This window comes from Anser cygnoides, chromosome 13 (genome assembly GCF_040182565.1).
Source record: "Anser cygnoides isolate HZ-2024a breed goose chromosome 13, Taihu_goose_T2T_genome, whole genome shotgun sequence".
Classification (NCBI taxonomy): domain Eukaryota; kingdom Metazoa; phylum Chordata; class Aves; order Anseriformes; family Anatidae; genus Anser; species Anser cygnoides.
In genome coordinates this window covers 2,726,905-2,745,192 of record NC_089885.1, presented here as the reverse complement: position 1 = coordinate 2,745,192, position 18,288 = coordinate 2,726,905, and the positions used below count along the sequence as shown (strand labels likewise).

The following is an 18,288-nucleotide window of genomic DNA, read 5'->3' as shown; positions in this document are numbered from 1 at the left end:
TGGTGTGGGCTCTGAGGCTGGCATTGTGCTGAGATTTTCCTAGTGAACAAAGCACTGATCTTATCTTTCTTTCTGCTGGTTTTTCTGCACTAGAAATTCCTCTGTATGGAAAGGATGGACTCAAGATTTAGTGGGATCAATAGGGATTTAAACGTAGCTTGAGTGTGATATATCCAAACCAGCTTCTTGTGGCTGATTTCCAGGTTAAAATGTTTCCCTGAATATGTGTTTCTCCATTCACCTGGATTTTTTCCTATTTTACATTTTGAACTCCTTAAGAGCAAATGATTTATTTCACTGATGTTTACTCCTGTCACTTTTCTTCCCAGTGCTCTCAAAAAAAGGTTGTGCAGAAGGGCACAAAATCCATACATAGAGAAGTGCTGGTCTTTGCCTATGAGGTGACGCTATTGTCAGGGAACATGAATAATCCTCTTCTCTTTTCTATAAAGGTCTGATCTTTCTTCCCCCATCTAAGATAAAACAGTCTGTCTGTCCTATAAATGCATAGTGAAGTGTAATTTCACATCAAATCTTTGTCCCATGGTCGGGTAATGTGATACTCACCTAAAGGATAAGAGAGCTTGACAAGCTTCAGCTCACCAAAAAGGTAGTGTTCATCACTGCCTGAATCTAATTTAAGCTTCCTTTCTAGTTCACTGTCCAGGGAAGGAGACATGAGGGACTGAATATGTAGAGGCCAGGCTGCTGAGGGACTTTATTACAAAGGACTAGAAAAAGAGATCTGCCCTCTGTGAGAGATGGGGAATTTTGAGGCTCTCTCTTGTTTGTTATAAGAAAATCAAATGACGCCAAAACAGCCTTGAGACTCTACGGTAACGGTTAAAATAATATATATATATTGAGTTTCAAGACCCTTGCCCATACATGTGTGTTATGTTTTCTGTTGCCCTTCAGGGAACTATGGAGTTGTTAACCTGCTAGCATAGACGAAAACTGATTAGTTAGTATGCCTACTAGGTTTTTTATGCTTGGTTTTTCTAATATATAGATCAAACACATTTTGTTTTTTCATTTTCACTCTGAAAATTCATATGGATCAATCTTATTGACCTTCTTACACTTTGACAAACTTTAATTAAGTCTCCTACACAAAATCTCATGTAAAAGGAGAAAAGCTCAATATCATGAATGGTTTTGTTTATAGCACTCTGGGCCAAGGACGCCCAAACGTTGCCAAGACCTTATTGATCATTTATGAGTCATTTGTTCAAAGGTCATATCCTCCACAGATGGTGGATATTTTTTTCTTGGGGTCTGCAAAGGCAGTAAGTTTCCATTTTCTGCTTAGGTCAAGATGAGATGGCATCTTCTGACAATGGCAGACACAGAACTCTGTGCTTCTTATTAAAGATGAAACAGGATTGAAGAAGCCAGCAGGGCTCTGCTCATGATGCTTTCTAAAGGTAATGGGCTGAATCTTCTGTACATTGGCAAAGGTTTATTAGCTTCAGTGGAGCTACTTGTTTTGGCTGGGGATCTGATGTTTACCCTGTGCCTCATTTAGGGATATACATTAAAAAAAAAATCACACACAAAAAGGGGAAAAAATAGAGAAAAAATACTCAGTAGGGAGCACATTTAAAAGCTGTTTCATCAGGCATCTGTACAGTGCAGGTGTAAAACCTATGGTGAGTATGTTATTGCAGAATACTTTGCATTCAATAAACTTATGTCGCACACAGAGATGTTTGCTCACTAATTCTCCTTCCAGAGGGAAAGGCAAAATTTGACTCATCGCTTATAATTCCTTAAAGTACATGGAGGCTTGCGAGCAAAGTGCTGTCTATAAATTAAACAATAACAGTAATTCATGTGGAGAGTGGCAGCCGGGCTGTGACTGAAGGATGCTGTCTGATGTGCTCTCAGCACATGAACCTTTGGTCTTTGCCAATCAGATTAGGAGCAGCTTTTAAAACAGTCACATAGCAGGATTGCCACAAAGGTTTATCATAATGATTAGGGAGCACATAATTAAAGCCACTCCCAAACTCAAAACGCATTCTCAGCAGACTTCAGAAACTCTAAAATGTTTGTTTATTCAATAATTACAGAGCATAATTATGGTAATGAGGTTAGCTCAGATTTACATATTAGCAATGCATTTTAATGATCTGATTATACAAAAGTGAGATACAATAGATTAAATTTTATGTGGAAAATTTGTTGCCAGACTGGAATCATAGGAAAAAAACCCAACGTACAAAAAAAGCCCACACAACAAATAGATTTATAAGAGCTCAGGGAATTACCATGTAATAAATCCTATGGTTGTAATGAAATAACTAGAGCAGAAAAAAATTCAAACCGTTGTATGAACAGAAATCCCCAGCTGCAGGACTACTGCTGAGTGACATTAAAGAATATAGGTTTTCTTTTCTTCAAACTATTTTTTAAAAAATATCACCAAACGGGCTACAGAGTCCTTGGAGACAATTTTGTGAAGAACAGTCACTGCTTTTGTTTCTGAACAGTGAAGTTAGCAAATCTAGATAAAGGAAATGACCCTCCTGTTTTCTCACCCAGCTCTCATCTTTTCTTTCATCTGTCTCATCTTTTCTTCCTTTCATCCAGCTTTTGCTTCTCTTGCTTTCATTCAGTGGTGTTCTCTCAAAAAGCCCTGCTATGTTTCCTACCAATAAAATTTGTATTTCTGTGGTTGGAGTAATTGTGTTTTCTTTATGTGTGGCTTTTTTTTTTGCTTTCTCAGGCTCTGTAAAGCTTTTTGAATTTTATTTTAAAGGAGCAATTCATTTCCTTTAATCTTTGCTTTGGTAATACTGTATTGTCTTTGACTCATTAAATGTCCTTCTTTTGTTGTTTTAAGAGGTTAGTGATTTATTTTGTGCAGCATTGTAGCAAATTGGATGATCCTTAAGTCAGGGAAATTAAAGCATGTGATGCACTAACTGGCAAAGGGGGATAACATGCTGAAATATTCTGTTTGTGGTTGGTGGGATCTATTTTTTTTGTAAATGATTACAACATTCAGAGGTATAGTGTGAATAATAGTGAAATTAAAATGTGAGAATTAAACAATCCTGAGGATGCTGAGACTGAGATGGTGATGTTCTCTCTCCACCAGGCAGAGCAATACATGCTGCTTTTGTCAGCAGGATTCAGTCCATGCACCAGTTTAGCTCTGCTGGATGTACCCTCAGCTCCAGCTCATTGCTCTGGGTTCGAGGACTACCTAACCACAGGGGTTCCTGTGCTGAACAAACTGCTGAGCAGACAGGGACAGAGGGATATGGCACTGTGTAAGAAGCAATAGTTTTGGGAGCAGTAACGCTAGTTTGATACCAGGTCCCAATCGCATCCTGGGACACCCAGCCCTGTCCAGAGCTTATCACAGCAGCCATTAGAAGCTCCCATTTGCATTATAAATCAGCAAATGCCAATCTGAAACATCACTTTCAAAAATGTTTGCTCTGAAGTTGAGTGGCCAAGTCTGAAAAACAGAGCCCTTATGTTAAGTAAATTCTTGTACCTCACTTAAGAACGACAGCATCTTTGTACCTTTTGGGGTGCCTTCATTTTTAGTGGTCTGGCTTGTTGGATGAAGAGGGAGAACCAGTAAACTCCTAGGAAGAAACGGAGGAGTAATTTTAACCAGGTTCAGGTTAATCTTATTTTTAAGCATCCATATTGTCAGTTCTCATTCTTTCCAGCAGTAAATGGATACCACAGAAATGTTTTTTATTGGTGCTTGGTTCCACACAATACTACACACATAAGCTAAACTTCTGTTTTATGCACATCTTTGTAATTTCATGAAAAACCAGATTCCCATGAGGCTGCATTTCCAAACTGGTCCTTAGCTGAACCCTTATTACAGTATTTTTTAAATACACATGTTTTTTGAGTTGCACCGATAATGTTATTTGTTCTTTAATACACCAGCCTTTGAAAATCTATTCTTTGAAGTCTATAGGCAAGAAGACTTAGGCTGTTTGTTTTGAATATAAGATTTTGTAATTTCTTTAGCTTGTTTACTTTTTTTTTTTTCAGTGGAAGTCATTTCATTCTTGTGTATCAGCACACTAGGGACGGACTTGGCCAGATCTTGCATTTTTTTGAGAAAGAGAGGGATACATGTTTGCACTTTTCTTTATTTGCGTGCAGGTGTCCTGGTACAAAGCTAATCACACTGCTTGCTGGGATTGTTTGCCCATGTTTTAGGGTTTGCTTGCTGTTTGCCATGTGTCGAGGAAGAAGACTGAATTGTGCTGTTTACACTGTTCTCTCACTGTGCCGGACAGCGAGCTCTCAGATGCAAGGCGCGATGCTTTGACTGGCATATTGTTGTATGGGACTATATTAAATGAGCAAGTAGCTGCTTTAACTCTTTGCAGCAGCACTGTGAGAACTAAACCAGCTCTGCTCCAAAGGCCTCTCATCTTTCATGCGTTATAATATTTTATTCATTTGACAATAGTCCCAGAAATTTCCCCATGAACACCTCTTCCTCTCTTTGGTATTGTTAATATTAAAGAGTTGACTAACTTTGGGTTTAGCATTGGACGTTGCCCTCGATAAAACTGCAATGAGAAGTATTATTTACATTAAAGGTTTCTGTTTCCTACTGAAATCAGTAGCAGATGAGTCACAAAAGTGCAAAGATGGCAAAAAGCCCCTGCTTGTGAAGAGTGAGCTCTTTATCTTCCTTCTCCAGAGCTCCTTGCAGGAACAGCTCTGGTGGTTGTCCTGGAAGCAGCTTCATTGTCACGCATTCAATGCAACCTTCCCTTTTAACAAAAGACGATACATTTCTTTCTCTCTCTAATTAAAGCCCAGACTTCAAAACATTGTGTATTGTCTGGGGCTCCAACCATCTTCTAAAAGAATAACCCTTTCTTTCGGAGAAAAAGATCTCAATGCCATCTATACTTCATGGATTTTGAAGTCGACACATGAGCATTGTGAATTGCATAAATCTGATGGATACTCTGTGTTTCAACACAAAAACTTGTCACCCAGGACATTATTGCCTGAGGCTTGGAATAGAGAAGCTGCAAGCCTCTGCCAGACACGCTCCAGACATACTGATATATCTTTGCAATGTATTTTTACTGTCCAAATACTAGCTAGATAAGTTCATGTAAAAGTCAAGCAATAAAAATATCTCCACACTGGGCTGAGGGTAGTCATATCTGTTCTTTTCGAAGTCAAATATAAATGATCCTGCTCATTTAAAAAACCTCCCTGCTGTGTTGCTCCAGCCTATTTCTCTTGTCCTATGACTCTAACAAAGCTCATTCTTCTGCTCTATTTTTGCCATTTTGAGGACACTGAGGGTAGAGGAGAGCTTTCTGCTTCTTCATCTCCGTATCCTGCTCCTGGGAATGCTATGCTATGGATTTTTTCTGAGCCAGCTTGGATGACTGGTTTCCTCTCAAGCCGTGTTTGTTGAGCTCCTCAGCTTTCAGATCCCTCTTCCTGGGAAGGATTTGGTTATAAGGAAGATGGTGGGACTTCAGGCCATGAAAAGTAATTGAGCTTTGAGATCTTTCCTCTGTCCATGAACTGAGTTTGTGCGAGTCCAGCACATTAGCTCTGCTGCCTTTGAGTGAGGCTGGTTGATACCAGCTGATTAACTGTAATTGGCAGTGAAACATTTTTGTAATCTTTTTGGTATGAAAGTTGCTAGACAAGCAATAAGTTACACCATGTTCTGCTTTATGAAACACATGAAAAACTTAGTGAAAGTAAAACAACTCTATAAATCCAGCTCCTCCATATCCAAAGCATGTGCTTTCTTGCAAGGTGACTGGTGAAATCCGTGTGCCTCTCAGCATTGTTATTAGGAGGAATGGTTTCCCAATAACTCAAATATATGTGAGAAGTATACACACACATATAGAGAGAGTAATATATCACTTCTCCGCAGTTTCAGAAAATGTTACCCTTTTCTCTGCCCTTAGATTTTAGGTACTGTTCAAAGGGCATGCAGAGAAGGGGAAGACTTCTCAAGGTGAAAATTGGGCTTGCGGGGCTCTGCAGCACCTGCAGGTACAGGAGCCTGGCCCTTCCTCAGGCTGCAAGCTGTGTCCCCAGGCGAGCAGCACCTCTCCCTGCAGGCTCCCAGGTGGGCACTGGCCCTAGTTGAGCTGCCGGTGGGTCCTGAACTAACTGAGCTTCTTCCACTCTGCTTAACCAACCCACAGCTACTCAAATGAAATAGTAATAAGTATAATCTATGATGAGGGCTTCCCTACAATTTGGGCTGTGGCGATGGCGAACACTTCCCAGGAAATGAAATTGCTGATCTACATGACTTTATCTTTTAAAAGAAAGAAAATGCATTCAGTGAAGTTAGCAAACAGGGACGTGGTGGCTCTGTAGACACGGGTGTCAAACGCTCACTGCCTCGGAACCGCTGAGCCTGTTCTGGAAAGACTGGCATGGACTTGCCTTTCTAGCTGAAGGCAGGAGGGTGGGAGAGCCTCATGGATGTGTGATGTTGAAAACCAGCGCCATGTAGGTTTTTTTAGGTTTAAATGAATGATGATAACAAATTCACCAAGGATACATGTATGTGAATTTTTAATTGATTTGTGTTACTCAATATTAACATCTCTCGAAACACCAGAGAACCAACAAGGGGGAAGATTTCAGACAGTCTGCATCAGATATGCTCCAGTTGTTGACTATAAATACATATTTTTTCTCTTGCAATATGACTTTTTCTGGGTTTCTACTAGTTCTGTTTCCAGGTGTGTAATTTATCTGTCTTGCAGTGACTGTGAGGGAAGTGGCAGGATCTGGCTGGGGGAGGTGAGGGCCTGTGGCTACCTCCTTTGTGAGCACTTTGTTTTCAGTCTGACTCATTGCAAGCCATAACCCTGGCACCGAGTGTACGGTGACAGCTTTGGTGACTTCAGCGCATCATACCAGCTGTGGGGAGGACCAGATCCTCCTAGGGACGAGGGAGACTGGAAACTTCCTTGCTGAAAATGAGCAAAATTGCAAATGGATGATGGTCTGTAGGCATTTCTGTCCTGAGATCTCACCCAGCTGAGATTTCATGTTAATTTTGTCAATAACAGGATATCACTGTGCGTACGGGTATCTCTGGTTTCTGTAGAGGGCAGCTGAGGTGCAGGAGAGAAACGAGTTGCTGAAGGTCTCACGCAAGTCTTGCACTTAATCTGTGAAAGGAATCCAGCCACCCTTGTCCCCCATTTCCACAGCAATGTTTAAGCTTCAGGAAAGGTACAGGGTGGTAAACAACTGCTGGGAATAAATGAGCTTGTCATGCTAAGTGTACTCCTAAAGGGGTGCTGTGCTACCTCTTTTTTCTTTATAAAAAACAGCTGGCCCACAGTGGCTGTAGTATCTAAGCCTAGGATAAAAGAGGATTGAAGTCTCCCAGTCCTAACAGGGCATCTCAAGCTGCCTTGTGGCCTGTAGGTGATTGAGAGCACATGTGGCTCTATTGCAAACAGCACACGAGCTGCTCGGTGAACTCTTTTTCCATTGGCAGCTTTTACTGCATAGGCAGGAGGTGTCTCTTCAGCCAGTACCTCTGAATCTGTCTTCTCTTCCCTTCCATTGACTCAGGTTCAGGATCTGCAGAATGTCACTGAAAGCACAGCCTAGGTAGGCCAGAGAGGACTAGCTGATCTGAGTAGTAACAATGGATTTATGGCAGAAACTCAGAGAAGGGAATTTCAGTTCTTATTAACTCACTTTTTTTTTTTCCTTCCTGCCAAAGATATGTGAAGAATGAGGCAGTAGTGGTAAGCAGCTGTGTGAAGAGAGGAAATAATGAAAGTTACTGCCCAATGAGAAAAGCTTTTTTGTTTGCTGAGTTGTTTGTGGCTTTCTTCTTGAGTTCTGTTGCTGTAATAATGGGTAACTGGTATAATAGTTGTTGTATTACATCTTGAAGCAAACAGTCATTAATTAGTCCTAAAATTTATATGCGGCTGTGTAGAGAGATCTTAACATATTGTAAAGCAGAAGTAACTTTAACCAGCAGGGTATTTTCTATCTGAGCCAACACAACCTGTTCCATGCTAATGTTCAATTTGCTGAATTCCAGGTTTTCCTAGGTATTTCATTACCTTATCACTATGTGATAATCCCTACAATGTCCCATAAAGCAGGCAAATTCCATTAGCCTGCTTTCATAGAAGAGCAGGGCCCAAGCTGAGGATAGGTGCCTTGCGATGATTCGGGTGCCCTATCCAAAATGATGATCCTGAATGTCTGCTCAGCTGTCACTTAACCCTGAAGATGGTTAAGTCTTGTCATTAACTCATGTCTTTATTTTAATTTTGCTTTCCAGTACTAAGAGTTCTGCTTCGGTCCAGAGTGTCTCTGCTTTCATGGAACTGCGACAGTATGATCTCTGCTTGCTTCTAAGAGAAACAAGGACCTGTAAGGTAGGGTATCCTCCTGTCTGTGGCTTCTGATGCACTCTTGGCACATGCCCACTACGCACTCAGTGAATGCTTTCTGCTACAAAATTCATGCTGGCCTTGTCTTGCTCCTTGAGTATTGCACAGGCAATGTGGAAAAAAAATGCAGCATTCAGAGTCCTGCACCAAGGCCTTATGGCATGAGGTTGCAATACTTGAATTTAGGAACAAATTAGTTTGTGGCTCTGCTTGTAAGGGACCTGCCTGGAGTCAAAGGAGAGTCTTTGGAATTACAGTGAGCTTCCTGGATCACCAAAATGTGACTTGAACTGTAGATCCATTTGTTTTCTACTTTTACATCGTGGTGGGTGATTTTCTCCTGATGAATTCTGGCTCCAGAAGTCCTGCTAGAATGCTGAAAATAATAATTAAAACCAAGCAAACAAAAAGCTGTGTTTACAGGAAAGGCTTTAGAGGAAGGGACAGCCTACAGGTATAATCTCAATTCTGTCTCAGCAAAGCCTGCCTAGGAGGGCTGGCTGCTTCTGCCTGAGAACAAGGTGGAACAGATAAGTTGTTCTTTCTGATGCCTTTCCCTTGGCTTTTTCTAGAATTAGGTGGAAATAGACAATTTGACATTTCCAAATGAAAAAGTGATTTAAAATAGGGCAGGACAGGATACTTTGAGGCTTTTCACCCTTCTTGCTCTCTCTCCTCACAAGTATCTGTGTGAGGTGAGGGATATGCCTTATGAGGTATGGGTAAAGGTGTGTGTGTGTTTGTGTGTGAGGGGGCTTGAATACATTTCATTTCCAGGTTTATTTAGACTCAGGTTCATTCCCAGTTTCATTCTCTGGGATTTTCCAGGCTGAAATCCTTTCTGTGCATTTGACTTTTCCCAAAATGCAGGCTCCCAGCCATTTGAAATATTTGTCTTTAATTTGGATAGTACTTCCAGCATGCTGGGAGGACCTTGGTGTGGAGATGTAACACCCAGGCTGTTGCACAAAGAAATGTGCTGTGGGGAGAAATACCCAGCCACAGATACATATACACGTACACCTTTTAGTTGTTGCAGGCGTTAGGATGTGCTGTGATATTTACCCCTGCTCAGATTGGTTGGGGGAAGTGCCAAACCCTTACTGATTAATTGTGATAGTTGGTAAAGTGAGCAGTAAGATGACTTTATGGGATGTGGACTGAAGTTCACTTCGTGGTGTATCTCTGAACTTTTAGCACACTGTTAAGATCTTCACCAGAAAGGTACGTGCTGTTATTACTTTTTTTTTGCTGATGGTTGGCCATGTGACATTCTACATTGTGTTGTTTCATTCTAGCTCTGTTTCAGTAAGATCCATAATGGCACAAAATTATTCCCTCACTCATTTAAAAAAAAAAAAAGTTGACTTCTGTTCTTTCTGTGTATGTATATCTTAAAGCTTTTTGTTATTCCCTATTACCTTGGGGCTGGTATTGTTTGCTCCATTTGTATCCTGCTGAAATACTTTTTTTTGTTTTGTTTTTCCTGAAAATGCAGAAGAAGCAGTGAAAGAGATTTGCTGCAAAAGCTGTGCAAATATTCAAATAAATCAGCCAGCTTCCTTGGCAAATATACTCTTGGTATTATGTGTCCCTTTTAACATTTCAGACATTATCTTTTAGTTAAAAAAAAAAAAAGACTCCTTTCTGTGACGTTCTAGAAGATTTTTCAGAGAACAAGTCTAACAGTGTTGAAATGTGGTACAATAGTTATTTGAGAACACAGCCTTAAGAAGGGGTGCGTTCTGGCATTGCAATGTGTTTGAGATAAGAATGAAGCCCCGTGTCTTCAGCAAACAGAGCCTGAGCTTAGTTTGAAGAAATGCCATGTGCAGCTTCTTTAAGAAACCACTAATTACACACCATTAGAAAACAAAGATGGGACTGCTAATCAGCTGCCGCTCCATACTCTACAGTGTGTGTCATGTTTGCAACTCTTGGAATTACTCTTTCAGCTATTTTCAGCATTTTTCATTAACGAGATTGTCTACTCTTCCAGTTTGTTTACTTGAATAAAAAATAGTTTTGACTTCCATTTTATTTCATGAAGCTCCTGGGAAAACAGTTTATTTTGCAGTGATTTAAATAGTTATAATTAAATTGGGGCTTATCTGGCTGCATTTTCACTACCAATAGAGACTGGAGTGCCTCTTCTCCAGGGCAGAACTTGGCTTGAGACTCATGAGCAGAGCTATAAAAGGAAATGGGCTAAATGAGCAGCTTATCTTTTGTTACCTTCTCAGACAGAATTAAACCTGTAAAGCTAAATCCCCCCTGGAATTAAGTAGTTTGGGAGAAAAAGAACAGAGAGAATTGCACAGTACCCTTAGTTATGGACTATTTAACAGCAGGGGCAGTTTATTTCTAGTTTGTAAAAGATTTTGTCTTTTTTTTTTTAATGCTCTCCTTTTTATAAATATGTTGTTCTTTTCTTATAAACACCCAGTCACCCAGTCTCGCGGCAGCACCATGTGAAGTATAAAGTTCTGGTGCAGGGGGATGAGACAACAAGACACTGGCTGCTGCTTGGACCTGTGGGACTGTCAAAGTAGTCTTTGCTTCAGCTTCCTAGTCCCTGGTGGAGACAATTATGTTTTTCCATCTTTCTCTTCTGGGGCCCACAAACAGAGAAGACTTTCTTTACACGGTGTCTTTCACACTTTGCCTATAAAATGGTGGTATCTGGCAGCTCCAGTTCATCCTGGTTTGTTTGTGTGTTTTAGAAGTAGATTTAATAGGAAAACTACTGAAATTTTATCATGACATAACGTTCCTTGTGGTCAGGGATGGCAGTGCTTGAACTGCACAGGTCAGTTGCCTGAACAGAGTTAAGAGCAATAACAATATCTTGTTGCACAGTTTGCATGACCACTCAGCTCTACTTGTATGATTGAGTTAACGATTCTCTTCCTTCACCTCTTACATGGCTCTGCCTTTATGAATGACAAACACCTTTGTGGAAGGGGTATCTTGCAAAGCATCAAGTGTCACGACAAAGTTACAATAGCTTTCTCCATATTCTTTCATTTGTCACCTAGCCTTGAAATAGTTGACCTTGGTGAATTACCTAGATGTTTCTGCTGTTTTACTCTTTGTTACTGGTTATATTAAAAAATAAATATGAGTTCTCCATAATGTTTATGTTTTTCCCAGAAATCCTGGCAATCACTGGCTGCCATACAGAGGTGCACTGTGACTGATACAGCTTTTGATTTGGTGTAGTGATGGTCAGACCAGAATTTGTGAAGCTTTGAACAAGTGGGAAGGAGGTTTGCAATGTTAGACAGTCCAAGCATGTGTGTTTATTCATCAGCAGCACTGATGTTACCTACACCTGAATAAATGTCAGTAGGTGCTGTAACATCTTTACTGAAAGACTTTGAGCATGTTGAGCTTTGCAGACTTTATGTTAATTGTCTCAAAATTGACCCTTACTAGGGATATCTGCTTGGAAATATGTAAAGGAATGGGAGAAAGGGGCCAACTGTTAGACACTTTTTGCAAATACATCTGAGAATTGCACTGCCATCTCTTTTTTTTTTTTTTGACACATTCAATCTGTTGCCCCATTCTTTCTGAGCAGATCAATGAGAGAATGAATTTAATCGTGCAGCTTTCCTTTCCCTTGCTGCAGGTCTGTGGAAGGGATGCTCATACACTCATCAGCCTTGCTGCTCTCTTTGTCCCTGTCCCCTGGCTCCTGCCTCACACTCTGGGTTTGCAGGCAGCGTGGCAGATGTTGATAATGGACTCACCCCTCTGCCTGACGTGATTTTTGTACAACATTTTCCCTACAACTTGCCTGACCACCCTGAGAATTAGCTGACCTGAGCAGAATGTAAAGGGCAGTTAATTCCCTCTTTTTGACTTGTTAGAGAGCACAATTACACTAACTATGTTTGTTTGGAGGGGCATGGTGGCAAACAGAAATGCCGTATGAAGATTGTTATGCAGGAGTATAAAGTGGCAGAAGGCCAAGCAAGCTTCCCACAACTAATCTCTTTAGGGAAGATGCCAGCCTGAATGCTCGTGTACTCTCCTCTGTTTGCTGATTCATGGCTGGAATAAGTATCAGCCTTTTTTTCTGGCTGAAGTTAAAGAGAAGGAAAGGATACTGGCACCATCAGGGAAGTAAAATGGAGCCAGATTGAATCAACAATATAGAAATCCATGTGGGTTAGCCCTGATGCTTGCTTGTGTTTGGCTCTGACTTCCAGTTGGTACTTGCCCTGCTTGCAATACTCAAATAGATAAAGATTATCCCTGACTTCTTGTTGGTGACTGCATGCACACTATGCCTTAGCACATGAAACTCTGTGCTTGAGGTGAGGAGCTGGTTTACCTGCTATGCACTGGAGTGAGGCACCACATAGGCTGGTGAGCACAGTCACACCCATAACCTCTTCAAAATTAAATTAAAGATAAGTGGTACGTTTGGGATGAACAGGGCAATACATTTTAAAGAATCACCTGTGGATTGCTGAAGAGGAGGCTGTGCTGGATTTGGACTTCCGGAGAAGGAGTGAAACACTGGCAAATATCCCTAAATCCCTAAAACATGTGAGACAACTAAACTGAGGGTTCAGGGAACCAACCAGCAAAAACCCCCAAGAGCGCTTTGCAGATCAGAACATGAAAAAGGGCTTTTAATTTTTTTAACAAACTTTTCTTGTTAACTCCTCTGAAGAAAGCAGAAGGATTGCTGCACCGAAACTGTGGAAGCCACTGGCTGCAGTGGAACAGCAGAGAGATGATGTGGGCTTTGTCAGTCCAAGGGGAGGAGATTAAGGAATAAGGAGCTCCTGCCAATTCTTTAATGAGGATTTTTCACTTTAATTCCATTCCTCTAAGCTGGAAAATTAAGAATAATAAGAGCCTTCAGTGTTCCCTTCAAAAGGTGGTTAAACAACGTAGATCTTTTTGGCTATGTGGGGTCTGCAGAGGGGTGGGAGCCTGTGCTGTACTGCTACCTCTGTGTCTGGGCCTCAGATGATACGGCAATGGCAGAGTGGGGTGAAGCTTTTTACAATACTGCCAAACACTGTGCCACCAAAGGTACTTCACTTCTGCTTGGGTGCCTACTTGACTTTTTGAGCACATAATGAACTATTATTTAACCAAAGAAAGTGAAGTCCCATTTGCCTTATGTTCTTAAGGATTCAGAAGAGCATTTAGTACAATTATTGCTAGTACATCGACAATTGGTTCTGAGCAATCTGGATAAAAACATCTGCAGTGCTTTCAGTCAATGTAATAGATTAAGATGATAAATCGAACAACGCCTGCCTAGCAAAGCTAGCACTGAACTCACATATTCTTTTTTCCCCCTTAAGAATTGCTTCCATTGATGGATAATCTTCGTAGAACAGGAAGCTCTTAAATCTCCAGACAGTGGATAATAGATGCAAATTTGGGACCGTCATATGCAGTGAACTAATAAACTTGGCTGATCAGGGAACAAGACAAGTGTGACACTTTATCAGGCAGTAAAAGCTGATTAGTTTGTGCATGTTTAGCTGTCCATATGCCTTGTTATTAGAAAGGTTTTAGATAGTTCTAATAATTGGAATGGATGTAAATTCATTTCCTTCAACATAGAAAAGGGAAGAAAGAAAAAAGAAAGTGAATGCAAAGCATTGATTTTTCACCCTTGGAGTGAAACAGATTGAGCAGAGTAATCCTGGAGGAGTCAGACTAACTGGATCTCTGGCTGCAAGTGTAAGCTGAGCAACAAGAGCTGTTTCACCATGCTGCAGTTTGGGGTGGATCTGAGAGGAAAAGGTGGAGGAGATGGCATTGCAGAAGTCCCCGCAAGGCTCAGCTGTGATACGTGAAGGGGTCAAGTGACTATGGTAACAGCGTCAACCGTCAGGAAGCAAAAAAGCCATGAGTTGCACTGATGTTATTTATAGATAAATACTCATAGAGCCAGAAATAAGTCATTTTATAGCAAACTCCTTGGCCAATTGTGCAGCTTATTGTTACACCTGGAATGGAGTCCTTCATGCCATAAAATATCACTTGGGTACAATCAAGGTTGTGCTGTCCTTGTCTATCCTGGGCTGATTGAGGTTGTTACTTTTTGTATGTTTTTCATCTAAGTTCTGCTCTGTGGAGGAATCTTTGAGTACAAGGCAGTAAATAAAATGATCTCAACCCACCGAACATTGCGCATGATCCCAAGAGGGTTTAGGCATAAAAAAGATTCACGAAGTTCTAAAAATCTTTGTGAGGCATTGGAGAAGGAAGCTGCTGTGTAGCAGGACCAGGGCACCCGGGGAAGACAGAGAATAGCTCTGGAGAATCTCCCAGCATCATCTATGATTACCAGGGGAGTGAAAAGCAGCCCTGTAGTTCATACAGCAGTTTGGGTTAGGGAGTTTCAGGTGAGGCTCAAAGTTCACAGCTGTCTGCCCATAATAATTTAGAGCAAATATCCTTTTTTTTTTTTCTTTTTTTTTTTTTTCCTGGTCTGTTACAGAGCAGTATGAGTCTTGTGGCAGATGGTGTGGGCTTAAGATATAAGGGAACTATGCACTCCTCAGAGAGGTTTCATCCAGGAGCCTATGAATAAGGTTGGAGGATGTGGCTCTCCTTGAGCTGAACCAGTAACACCAGTGTGAGAAGCTGAAGAATGGTGCTTTGGTGTGACTCAGGCAGCAACTCTTACATTTCATTTATGGAAAGTTTTTAATTTTGGTGTCCCTTCTGACTGACTCTAGCTAGGAACTCCTGTTTTCAACTCTGTCCAATGGAGGTTGCAGCCTAGTTCAGAGAGAGAAGCTGGTTTCATTGTGAGCCTCGAGGAACCTGCAGAAGGATGTGGGAGGGATTTGGATTCCAACATGAGTGACGCCACTCTGCCTGCAAGTAAACGGAGCAGAAAGCAATTTTAAGCTTGGTGAATTTTGCCGTCCCTGTGAAAGTTTTCTTACTGCACAGATAGGATCCTGGTTTGTTCTATGAAAATTCATAAAGTCCTTGCTTAGGCTGTGTCCTGAATAAAAGTGGTGGTGTCTGAAGAAAACCTGTTCTGTAATCATGGGGCATTCTTAAAAGTGCTTCTCTTTCTGAAATCAGCTTTGGCTGATTCGGCACGTTCTTTCTCTGAACCTCTGTGACACTGAAGTCAATAATGCATTCACCCCAAAGTGCGTTTCTGCACCTGCATGCTATTTAGGCATCTTTCATTTGTAATAATAGACATGATTTGAACATGAGAACAGCCTTTTTCCTTTGGAGACAAGCTGAGAAATGTTGCATCACGCATGATGAGGCTGGCTCATCAGTGGTACATATAGTAAAAGCTCACCACCTTCCCACGGCCCAGTGGTGAATGGGGACAAATTGGTTATCCAGCACCACTTCTACTTTTGTTCAGAGCAGTGCATTCTCCAGGGGGCTACACCAAGGGTATGGGGCTGCTCCTGGATCATCCATTTTATACCTTACATATTCTTGATTCTGTTGGATCTTTCTCCTGCAGTTCTGAGTTCTGACTGTGGCTGCAGCAATGCAGGAGTGCTGGCCAACATCCCATACGGAGTAATGAATTCACGGGTCTGTTATGTTTCTTGGAAAACAACGTTGTTTTTTTTTTTTTGTTTTGTTAATTCAGTGTTTGAAATGTCGCAGGTTCACAGTTCTGGCTAGTTAATGTTCCCTTTATATCCACCAGGAAGGGAGGAGGAGCAGCTCTTACTACTGAAGTGCATGTTTTGTCATTCCGTCTCTCACTGTGAGTCTTCACCACTTCTCAGTAATTCTCAGAAACACTGTCAGCAAGGACATCAGAAAGCCACTTAGTTTGCTTGAAGGGCTCTGTTTTTTTTTCTGGATTTGATTACTTGTTCAATATGTACTACAGTAAATCAGATCACTTGATTGTACAGATATCAGATGAAAACCCCCTTGTATACTCCACCAGCAAAGATGAGATTAGACTAGAACTCAGATATGTGCTCAGTACTGGTCTAAATACATGCTGCTACTGTTTGTCAATGCTAGTAGTACGCCTTTTCTATCAAAGTTTTATTTCAGTGGAAAGTAACTTTCTGGTGATTTCCTTTTTATCTCCATAATGTTAAGTTCTTTTCTTGAAACAAATGAAACTTTCAGGTTAGCTTTTTAACAAAAAATGCTGACATCATGAAGAGAAAATTATCAAAGAGAGTTAAAAGTTTTTAGGGAAAGTTTTAGTCCCTTGGCCTAAGGCCAGTATGGGTCACTTGGATTCTCTGCTCTGACACACCTAGTGTTTTTACTCTAACTCCTGCTTTGTAGTTTTGAAGCGATCCTATCCCATATTCTAGGATGACAGGTGGATGTAAAGAAGTACCAAGATGTAGCAGCAACATTTTCAGAGCAAGTACACAAGCTAATGTTATACAGAGGGACCCAAGAGCACTGACAATATCTCGCTTGTTATTTACCCAAGGTTACCACATGCCATTTTGAAATCTATTTTATTTGTGCTGTTAATCTCTAAATCATTGATATTGCACTTGACAGAATATTGAAATACACTGTTATAATCAAAAGGTTTAAAATATATGCGACTGAATAGCAGCTTAAATTTCAGGAAAAAAAAATCACACAGTTAGACATCTGAAACAATGCCAGGTGTCTGAACAATGTTACATGTTGCATGGGTCTGATGCCATGTTCTTACATAGTGTGGTATTTGATTGATGGCCTCTCTGGGAAAGTTCTCAAAGGCAGACCCTTCAGTCCTCCCTTAATTGTTCCTTTATTTTTACTTTTGTTCAGACGCAGTTTTCCTGTACACCTGTGAGCTCCCATTACTCAGTCTATAGGTTTTTGTATAGCTCGTGAAACGTATTCATTTGTGTTGGGATAATTCAAATCTTTAGGCATGTAACCTTTTCAAACCGCACAGGCCCTCGAGTTTTTGAAAACTGTTGGGCTGTTTAAAGTATGGGTTTCTTTACAGCTTGGCTTTTGCCTCACAATTAGCAGGTAGGCTTCCTTCTGTGTTTTGCACAGAAGCTCCTTTCCTTGTTGCTAGGAATAACCTTGGTTTTGAGTTGCAGCCTGAGCAAGTACAGCTTTTTCTCTTAAGTCAGACCTGAGGTATTGGCGTTGCCGTGCCGAGAAGGAATTGGTGCCTTTCTGCATCACCAACCCAACTGCAAACCTGGTGATGTGTGTGCAGTCTGCTCTAGAGTCATGGGTGGGCTGGGGTAGGGCTGTGGAAAGGACAAAGACATTGGAAAGGCAAAGTTTCTGCAGGCAAAACAGAAGTAGCATGTAATAAGCATAACAATAAGACTCTTGGCATCACTTTCCTTTAGGTTTGTTCTGGAGGTTCGTTTTGGCTTTGTTACTCACACTGATGGAGTAACAACACACAACTGTATGCCCTGCTGAGAGTGGGCATTTCCCAGTATGTTTATATGTTCATGAAGTTTTTGGCACAACACAGGATCCTCCAAAGAGGAAGCAAAATAAGAAGTTGCATTCAGAGTAAGAAAAACCACCGACAGGTGTGAACACATGAGGTTAATTATGGAAAAGAACTGGTCATAGTGTGTGACATACTGCATAAAGCAAGGACTGAAAATAGAAAGGACCTACAAAGATAGAAAGGAGTCATAAAATAAAACATTACTAAGGAACCAAGGTGGTTGAGGGTAGCAGTAACTTAGGACACAGCTTTTTTTGCTAGATGTCTGAGATAAATTTGGCTCATGTATAAAAATTGACTGAAAACGGTAGCTGAAATGAATCACACGAGGGATTTTCTGATCTCGTTTGTAGTGGCTTGTTCTACTGCATTGTGTTGAAGATCTTTGGGGTAATTAGAGGAATGAAAATGAAGAGTGAATAAGCAATTGGGTGT

At 40.9% G+C, this 18,288-nt stretch overlaps 1 long non-coding RNA gene across 2 annotated transcripts in view; it reads left to right on the top strand.

Moving 5' to 3' along the window:
* LOC106038605 (uncharacterized) overlaps positions 1-18,288 on the top strand; it is a 118,851-nt gene that overhangs the window by 17,337 nt on the left and 83,226 nt on the right. For both annotated transcript variants that reach the window (XR_001208711.3, XR_001208708.3), the window contains 2 exons: positions 1,313-1,427; positions 8,315-8,411. This is a non-coding gene — a long non-coding RNA (uncharacterized lncRNA). The remainder of the gene's footprint in view (positions 1-1,312; positions 1,428-8,314; positions 8,412-18,288) is intronic.